Here is a 10,648-nt window from a genome sequence, read left to right on the forward strand (position 1 = left end):
CAACAGGGGTTAAGGTGTTGGGTTACCATTTGGGGAGAAGCAAGGGTCGCGGTTGTCGGACACTGTGGCGGTTAGGCATTACGCCCGACGAGTCATGTAGGACAGTCGGCAACCCCGGTGGTACATTCAAGAGGGCCAATCGTACTGCTTTTAAATTGCTGGAGTCAGCACCTTTATTTTCAGTCATTTACATTTCTGTTGAGAGCCGATGGACGGCATTGTCTTTACTTTTCCGAGTACTCACGGTGGGCCTTCTCCGACAGCCCTATGGGCGTATCACGGGAGGGAGTTCGCGGCTCGTACCCGGAGTATACGCACAGTGGTTGTAGTAGCACTAAAACCAAGGACTTAGTAATGTTGCTTAGGTGGATGTGATTTAAAATGTATAGCATGGCATGTAGTGCATATGATGTGTTGTGATGTGTGGACTGTTGTGTGGTCCATCTTTCTACTTACTGAGCTAGTGAGCTCATCCCACGTGTACACCCCATTTTTAGATGATTTTGCAGGTCATACATCTTAGGAGCATGGGGTGGGTCCCACAGTCGAGTTTCCTGAAGAGGACTGGTGGACCCCTGAGGAGTTAGAGCACGGCGTAGACTGCTTGTGCGAGAGCTGTGCTACGGGACAGCAGTTCTGAGGCCGAGCTGAGTTCCCCCTTGGAGGCCGTGCTGAGCTCCACTTCCGAGGCAGAGCTGAGCTCTTCTATGTGATGCCGAGCTGGGCACAACCCCTGATGCCGAGCTGAGCTCCAGCCTTGAAACCGAGCCGAGCTGTGTACTCTGATGGTTTTTGATGATTTCCTGTATATACTTGATATTTGAATTTTACTCTTTTTGTGTATATATCATGCCTTCGGGCCCAAATGTATATAATTATTGTATCACCATTCGGGTATCAAGTTTATGGGATTTATTCACAAGTAAAACTTAGTCTTCCGCTGATCTGATGAACTTATGTTAGAGTGCGTATGCTGTGGTGGAATACAGTATCTGATGATCCTGGCAGGGTTGGGTTAACCGGTGTTAACTCGGTCATCGCTCCGGTTCAGTGTGAACGGGGTGTGACAACAACTGTATCGTACCTCTGCATCCCATAACACGGCATACCAATGCATTCGTTTTCAAACCGACTACATCATCTATTCTAAAAATCTCACACATATCCAAAAAATCATCATCATAACCAATCATTAAATAATCCATGATCAAGATTCACAACAAGTAACAATTATTGAAAATTTAGAGATACAACATGTTCATTTTCATATGCATCCAACATGAATCAAGAATATGCATGTGAATGGCATTCGTAATGTCAAAATATTATATGAATGCATAAGATGCCAAAAACACTCCAAAAATAGGATCAAAGTCCTTTCCTCACTTACCTATTCTTATAGGAGAATATACACCCGCAGTACGGGTAAGATCTAGAGTGAAGACGAGTGTCTCAAAACCTAACACAGATAGAAATTTAGAATACGTCCATTTTGGGATTATAATTGACGTAAGATATGGTCATGACACGTATAATAGTATGAAGAAGGTTGTCGGTGAGTTTGAGTTCCATCGGAGCTCATTTGTTCTACAGGTGGGTCATATAGGTGGGTAGGAGAACCCACCTATGCAAACTGCCCAGGCAGATAGTACACAGACACAGACCGGTGGGTCATACTGGTGGAACTTGCATCCGCCGGTCCTACTTGCCGATAGGCCCAAAAGAGACCAGTGGGTCATACCAGCGGGTTAGGGTACCCACTGGTCTTACCCACCGATTGGTCCAGAAGCCCAGGTAAGACTGGGGGGTCACACTGGTGGGTCTGACTACCCGCCGATGCTACCCACAAGTGTTCTACTTTGTTGTTCATCTTCATTTCTTCATTCCTCCTATTGGGAACCCAAAGGGGGTGTTTCCACTTCATTCCCCACACATTCTAAGCTTCATTTACTTGATTATTCCATGGATCTAAATTATCATCAAGGTTTGGGGAATGAAATCATACCTTCGCTCGAAAAACCCCAAAATTTCAGATTCTTCTTCCAAACTCAAAATGTCGCTTCAATAACTCCAAATCTTTATTTCTCTTTCTCAAACATTCAAGGAAATCACATCTCTAGGGTTTTGGGCCTTACTTACCTCCAAAAGAAGATCTCAAGACACCGGACACTAATCCAGCGATGAGAAGGTAAGACGCGGCTCCTGAAACCAAGGGGGAACCTTCTTCCTTGTTCCTTCTCTCCTTCTTCCTCTTTTCTCCCTCTTCTTTACTCCTCTCACCAACCTTTACTGAAAATCATAAATGGGAGAGAGAGAAGGATATAAATGCTATTTATAACTTGGCTCATAAATATCTTCTAAGGCCTGTTTGTTTTTGCTTTTTTATGGATCAAAACACATTAAATCGCGATACCGATCAAAATAGCAGACATTATCGAAAATACGAGAACTCATTACGATGTGGAATCCAAAACACATGTGCTCACCCAAGTTGGGTTCACTGGGGCCCACGTTTTTCCCACAGGTGGGTCACATTGGTGGGTCTCACACCTACTAGTGACATCCACCAGTTGGCCAAAACAAGCCAACATTGCTCTATTTTGGAGGGAAATGGAATCTTAAAACTTATCTCCCTCTCGCCACATGTTGTGGACTAGGTTCTCATCATTTAATATGACGACATACTTTTCCTAATCGTACATAGCTTTGTGATACATGTAAGGGCATGGTTTAGGCGTGCGAGTCACATTGGGTATTGGCTCAATCTTGTCCGGCCACCCCGCATTTTATGTCACTCTTACTATCATGTACCATATGGCACCAACATCGACCCTTTTTGGTTCGGACCCTGCAAGACTAAACTAAACCAACCGGTCAATAAACTGGGTTTAAAGAGTAGGGCTCTACACATTCATAACTTGGAATTCCCTACAACTCCAGCCATGACAAGTTGAGGATTATATTTCATTCACTAAAAACTCTTAGAAGGATTTCTGAATGCTCTAATACTAGTGATTGGTTCATCACAACCAGCTAATGTTTACTTATCAATTCATAATGTTATTGGATCCAATCCGATTATAGAATCTATACTATGTTTCTGAGATACCTGAAAGCATGTCTAGAAATTATGTGTTAATTTTGCTTCATGTGGGATATATCTACAATCAGTTTTTTTTTTTTTTTTATTTGGAGAATATTTGGTCTTCTACTGCTCTTTGTGAACTATAAGATAAATTGTTGAATTTTTCTATTCATAAGTACTTTAATTGTCATAACATTTTTTGTGGGATGTATTGTACTGATGTTGTCACACCCCGTTCTCGCTGAACCGGGCCAGTGACCGGGTTAACACCGGTTAACCCAAACCTGCCAGGATCATCAGAAACTGTATTCCACCACAGCATACACACAACTAATATAAGCTCATCAGATCAGCGGAAGACTGAGTTTTACCTGTGAATAATCCCATAATACTTGATACCCGAATTGTGATACAATAATTATATACATGTGGGCCCGAAGGCATGATATTTACACAATAAAAGTACAATTCATATATCAAGTATGTAAAGGAAATCATCAAAATAATCCAAGTACACAGCTCAGCTCAATATCAAGGCTAGAGCTCAGCTCGACATCAAGGGTTGAGCCCAGCTCGGCATCACATAGAAGAGCTTAGCTCGACCTCAGAAGTGGAGCTCAGCACGGCCTCAAAGGTGGAGCTCAGCTCGGCCTCAGAACTGTTGTCCTACAGCACAACTCTCGCACGAGCAGTCAGTGCCGTGCTCTAACTCCTCAGGGGTCCACCAGTCTTCTTCAGGAAACTCGACTATGGGACCCACCCCATGCTCCTCAGATGTATGACCTGTAAAATCATCTAAAAAGGGGTGTACACGTGGGATGAGCTCACTAGCTCAGTAAGTGGTAAGATGGACCACACAGCAGTCCACACATCAAAACACATTATATGCACTACATGCCATGCTATACATTTTAAATCACATCCACCTAAGCAACATTACTAAGTCCTTGGTTTTAGTGCTACCACAACCACAGTGCGCGTATACTCCGGGTACGAGCCACGAACTCCCTCCCGTGATATGCCCATAGGGCTGTCGGAGAAGGCCCACCGTGAGTACTCGGAAAATTAAAGACAATGCCGTCCATCGGCTCTCAACAGAAATGTAAATGACTGAAAATAAAGGTACTGACTCCAGCAATTTAAAAGCAGTACGATTGGCCCTCTTGAATGTACCACCTGGGTTGCCGGCTGTCCTACATGACCCGCTGGGTGTTATGTCTAACCGCCACAGTAACCCGACGAACGCGACCACTGCTTCCCCCCAAATGATAACCCAACACCTTAACCCTTGTTGGGAAGGGTCGTAGCACGGGATGGTGAAAATCCTAATACCGCATGCTCCTATATGACAATAGTACGATTGCATAGTGCCTCCGTGTCCCATTCCACAGGCCACCAATGCACTCGTCTCCAAGCCGACTACGGCATCTAGTCTATCATGGCAACATACACAATGATATCCACATTCAACATATAAACATCTCATTCAATTGGTATTTGGAAAGTAAACATAGCACACATGCATATCAATGTGAGGAATGACTAATCTACATAGCATATTCATGATGGCATTACTAGACTAGATATAATTAAATGAATGCCAAACAATGCCTTGACACAAGGCCAAACGTCCTTTCCCCACTTACTTGTAGCGTACAAGGATTCCCGTTCGGTACGGGTGAGATCCAGTGCGAATCGGGTAGGATTTGGTGAACCTAACATAATTGAGCGGGGTTAGTACTTCACCATTTTAGGATCAAAATTAATGAGATCTAATGACAAAATCATGTTTAGAACATCAAAAGAAGGTCACACGTCCGATTTGGGTCCAATCGAACATAAGGATCACCTTCGGAGCCACACAGGTGGGTCAGACAGGTGGGCAGTCTGGCCCACCGGTCCTACCCACCGGTCCAAGGTGATCCACACAGGTGGGTCAGACAGGTGGGAAGTCTGGCCCACCGGTCCTACCCACCGGTTTGGACCGGCGGGTAGGGGCCCGCCAGTAGGGCCCATCGGTTCCACCCACCAATTGGGCCAGGGGCCCCTGCTAGGACCGGCGGGTAGGGTGGCCCGCCGGTTGGGCCCGCCGATTGTGCCCGAAGCCCCCCTGCCCTCTCAGGTGGGTGCCCACAGGCGGGTAGGGGCCCACCGGTTGCACCCATCGGTCTTGGCGGGAAAACCACCGTTTCTTCCCAACTTCCTCCATTCTTTGGGGATTCAAATGGAGGCTTTTCCCATCCATTCTTCACACCTTCAAGGTCTTATAGGATAGTTCTAACCTAGATCCAGGTTAGATTCAAGGAATGGGAAACCATCTTACCTTCTTTGCTCAAGAACAACTTCAAACCCTCCAAATCACTTCAAACCCACAATGCTTCTTTCACCTTGTCAATACCTCTTCAAATCCTTCAAGATCAACACATAAATCATCCATTAAACCTTAGATTCATCATTTCAAAGGGGATTTACAAGATCTCAAGAAACCCTACTCGAATCAAGGGTTTAAGCTTGGGTATGGTGAATGTTCAAAGAACCTGACTTTGTTTACCTCCAAATGTAGATCTAGAGTTGAAGATCACTCTTCCGGCGCCGGAATGGGAAGATCAAGCTTCGGCGCCGCTGAAATCCTTCCCTTCTTTCTCTTCCTTCTCTTCCCTTCTTCTTCCCTTTCTTTTCCCTCTCCTCTTTACTATCCTCACCAACGTACGGTGTCATAAATGAAAAGAAAATAAAATCCTAAGCTATATATATAATTCCTAAATAAGTGAACAGTGCACATGGATGGGTCACTCAAGTGGGTGGGTGCACCCACCTGTCCGCCCACCGGAGGGCCAAAACTTGGGATTTTGACAGAGTCCGGGCCTGGCGCGAACCCTACTCCTGGCATACGATGTAGTATACGTATATACCTTAAAATACGGCTATAATACCTGCTTTATCCGTACATGGCCTTATGGTAGGTGCATGTACACGGCTTGGGTACTCCCGTCTCTTCTGGCACTGGCTCGGACTTGTTGGGTCAGCCGGTGTTTAAGGTCACCCTTGCCATCATAGCCCATAAGGAACCCGCTCTAACTCCCTCTGGTTTGGTCCTTGCACGGTTAACCGGTTCAACCGTGAAATCAGATCGGGTTTAAGAAGTAGGGTATTACACTGTGGGTCTTGGAAAACACATTGGTCACCCGTGCAGCATCTGTCTCTAGGTGCAGTACGTCATACTGTGGATATGGTATTCTCAATAATATACCATCCCTTGGGATTACCCAGTACCTAACCCCCTACTAGCAAGGGGTGTAGCACCAGGGTTTATGAATCTTAACCATATGCAATCTACATGTATCCATAGCAATATATAACATCCAATCATCCAATTATGGCTATAACTATAATACCGACCTCCAAGCCCATGGTACCACAATACTTCATTGACTATACCATGTCTCAGTCCGTCAAGTTTACAGTCACTACCACACAACTATATAACTACACATCCACAAAACCACGATCACATCAATCTCGATAAAACCATACCACATGTGTAATATATATAATTTTATATAAAATACATGCAAAACAAGGATTTCCATCACGTTACACATGAGCATGCAGAATTCAAATATATAAAATACTAAGAAAAATAAGTCAAACACCCACTCACCTCAAAATCCATTCACAAGGTAAGATAGGATCCCCCGTAATCAATCACGTGTCCTCGCCTAATAAGTTTTAGGTTCCTAAACCAAATGTGTATCATATTGTTAAACATTTATAACATCTAATTTAACTATATACAGGTTCACTGCTGAACCCAAAACAACTCCCAACAGCCTATGTACTAATATAATTTATAGTCTCAGAAAAGCCCCCTGAACTACACCTACCCATAGGGTTAATTTGGGTAAAAAGGTAGGGAACATAAATCACAAGGGGCAGGGTATATTTCAGCCAAAACAGGGGCTGGTCAGCCTTGAAAACACCCAACCGGAAAGTTCAGACCGGCTGGCCGCTTGTCCGATCAGTAGGTCATTTTTGCAGAAATTTCTGCAACTCTGTAGGCTGTCCGGTTGGTTTGCCTCACTTGGGCTGCTTATGGCCGAAGGCCAGTGTGCATGACAGCATGTGGAGGGTTTCCTAATGCCTCTAAAGGCATTCTAAAGTCCCTAGAACTACCAATTATAGTAATTAAAACTCCATAACAACCTACTATCCTATTCCCTAAACAAAATTCAGAATTGGAAATGAATTGGGTAAATTGAATGGCTGCATCCATTTTCCCTATAATTCACCATTCATTTGAGGTCAATTGGAAGGAATACAGTAACAGTACTTAAATTCCAACCCCAAGCAAGCTCAGCAATAGATTTTATGGAAGAATTTAGACCATTACTTCCCAATTCAAGAATCTGAAATTTAATAAAATTCTGCCTATGCTTTCTCTGCAGAATTTTAGCCATATACTACCTCGATTCAGTCCCAATTTGCATGAATTCCTCATGAACACTGACGTTGACTACGTCCCTGCCCTTTGTACACACCGCTCGTCGCTCCTACCGATTGAATGGTCCGGTGAAGTGTTCGGATCGCGGCGACGTGGGTGGTTCACCGCCGTCGACGTCGCGAGAAGTCCACTGAACCTTATCATTTAGAGGAAGGAGAAGTCGTAACAAGGTTTCCGTAGGTGAACCTGTGGAAGGATCATTGTCGATACCTGCCCAGCGGGACCCGTGAACATGTTGCGTTGCGCGATCAAGGTAGGGCGTGGGAGCGTGAGCTCCTTCCTTCCTGACCCTTGTAAAAGGTTGGCCTACGATCCTTTGTAGCATTGGACCCAAACACAACCACCGGCGCAGTCGGCGCCAAGGAACTCGCAACGGAAAGGACATGACATCATTGCGCCTTGGGTGTGGTGTGGTCATCCTAGATCCGAATCTTTATCTTAACGACTCTCGGCAACGGATATCTCGGCTCTTGCATCGATGAAGAATGTAGCGAAATGTGATACTTGGTGTGAATTGCAGAATCCCATGAACCATCGAGTCTTTGAACGCAAGTTGCGCCCTAGGCCATCGGGCTGAGGGCACGCCTGCCTGGGCATTACGCGTCATGTTGCCCCACCTCCTTTACCCCTTGTGGTGGTGGTGCGGAGCGAAGATTGGCCCCCCGTGTCTCTGTTCGAGGTGCGGTCGGCCCAAAGTCAAGGGCTCGTCGTGTGGCAAGCGTCACGATGAGTGGTGGGTCGAGCCACTTTGCCATTGTTCGGACATCGTGTGCGTGTTCTGCTCCCATTGGGCTCTGGTGACCCTGATTGCCATTCAATGGCATTTCGATTGTGACCCCAGGTCAGGCGGGGCTACCCGTTGAGTTTAAGCATATCAATAAGCGGAGGACAAGAAACTTACGAGGATTCCCTTAGTAACGACGAGCGAACCGGGAAGAGCCCAGCTTGAGAATCGGGCGGCTTTGTCGTTCGAATTGTAGTCTGTAGAAGCATCCTCAGCGGCGGACCGGGCCCAAGTCCCATGGAAGGGGGTGCCGGAGAGGGTGAGAGCCCCGTCGTGTCCGGACCCTGTCGCACCACGAGGCGCTGTCGGCGAGTCGGGTTGTTTGGGAATGCAGCCCCAATTGGGCAGTAAATTTCGTCCAAGGCTAAATATGGGTGAGAGACCGATAGCGAACAAGTACCGCGAGGGAAAGATGAAAAGGACTTTGAAAAGAGAGTCAAAGAGTGCTTGAAATTGTCGGGAGGGAAGCGGATGGGGGTCAGCGATGCGTCTCGATCGGATGCAGAACGGTTAATAGCCAGTCCGCCGCTCGACTTGGGGCGTGGACCGATGTAGATTGCGGCGGCGTCCCAAGCCCTGGTTATCGTGTTATGCCTGAGGAGATGTCGTCGCCGTGATCGTGGTAGGAAGCCCCTTTGTTTTTCGGGTTTACAGGGATGGGATTTAGAAGTTATTCAATCCCCGAACCCCTACAAAACGTGGGTATTTAACTACAGGTACTGAATTCAGTCCATAGGGACTCGAATTGCAATCCCTAACTTACTGAATTTCCTAACCCTAGCATACTACGGCCACTAACCTAATTAAATTCATCAATGTAAATAGGGCAGCAACCTTACCTGAGTGTAGGAAGCCCCAGTTCAGCCTTCCTTCCTTCTTCCCCTTCTCTCCTTCTCTTCTTCTTTTCTGTTGTTCCACCGAATGTGCAACAGGAAAATGAGGTCAAACAATTGCTATGTCATTGTTTTATAACTCAGCCAACCTTAGGACCCGTTTGGCTGAATTACTTTAAACGCACCAAAATTACTTCTTAAAGCTGATTTTTAGAAACATAAAACGAAAACTAATTAAAATTAAATTCTTATTGAGGGAGCCCACCAAATACTGACCTATTAAGTTGGATTTGGTCAGCATTAGGACCTCTACACATTGTGTAAGTGTGTGAAATTTCACTATAGAGGAGTGGGCCCCACAAAGGAAGAACAAATTTTTCTGCATTCTGATAGCCAAACCGACTGGCCGGTTGGCAGCTAGGTGGCCTTCCGGTTACACCCTTTTCATCCCATCAACTATCCCTTCTTTTGGGCTTATGAGTCTACTCAATGTGGAACTGGTCCCACATTTATTCTAGCTATTCCATGCCCCTTCCTTGGCCAATGAATCAGCCAAATTCTCTCTCTTACTTCTGCACATATGGATCCATAGTAGAGCAACCTACTTTCTTGTACCAACTAGGCTATAACACTAAGCTCAGTTGCTTCCTGTTCAGGGTGTTACAATCCCCCCTCCTTACAAAAATGTTTTCCTCGAAATTTGTAAGGCTATTCATCATCGAGGATCAATCCCGTTCTATTAATACTACTCTTATCCACCAAGTTGCATAATCGAATTTCCTTTTAGTGATGCTGACATGGCCATATGTCTTAGTAGTATTGGCTGATCTTAGCATTACACATTAATACACCCTTTGACCATACTGGACTCTTATCGATTCATATCCTTAGTTCCTCAAGAACTGAGAAATCAACATACCACTCTACTCCCTATTTTCCAATATCAACCCTTTTATATTTCGCATGTACAAATATAATTTCTATCTCAACCATGTATATTTATCAAGATACTCAGATCTTATTTCTGTAAAGGTTTACAGAGTCCTAGAATCCCACATTGGTTTTGTATTAGCTGATCCACATTTTCACTTTCTTCACCCTATGAGAACCATACTTGTGGATTCCATTTCCATATCATTTATAACAAGTCAAACTATTAATCATATTATAACATATCCCCCCCCCCTATTTTTTTAAAGCTTCCATCAAATACCCAAGATAATACCCCATCATTTACTTAGCTTCACAATTTCTGGGCTTTTGACTTCACTTCATTGTATATATACACATAGTTAGTGCATTATTTATTATTTTATTTTTATTTTTTTAGTCCCCTCTTTATGCAAATCAAACTTCCATACCACCATTCACACTGCTTGGTCTTTCACTATATTCAAGCATGCTAAGTGATGAGGATAAAAATGTCACTCCCTCGGGTCATCCTT

General features: G+C 44.8%; 1 non-coding gene across 1 annotated transcript; it reads left to right on the forward strand.

Moving 5' to 3' along the window:
* Positions 1 to 8,029: 8,029 nt before the first annotated feature.
* LOC122062248 lies at positions 8,030 to 8,185 on the forward strand. Its single transcript, XR_006134870.1, has one exon. It is a non-coding gene; the product is annotated as a 5.8S ribosomal RNA (ribosomal RNA).
* The last annotated feature ends 2,463 nt before the right edge of the window (positions 8,186 to 10,648 follow it).

This window comes from Macadamia integrifolia, chromosome 14, assembly GCF_013358625.1.
Source record: "Macadamia integrifolia cultivar HAES 741 chromosome 14, SCU_Mint_v3, whole genome shotgun sequence".
NCBI classification, from domain to species: domain Eukaryota; kingdom Viridiplantae; phylum Streptophyta; class Magnoliopsida; order Proteales; family Proteaceae; genus Macadamia; species Macadamia integrifolia.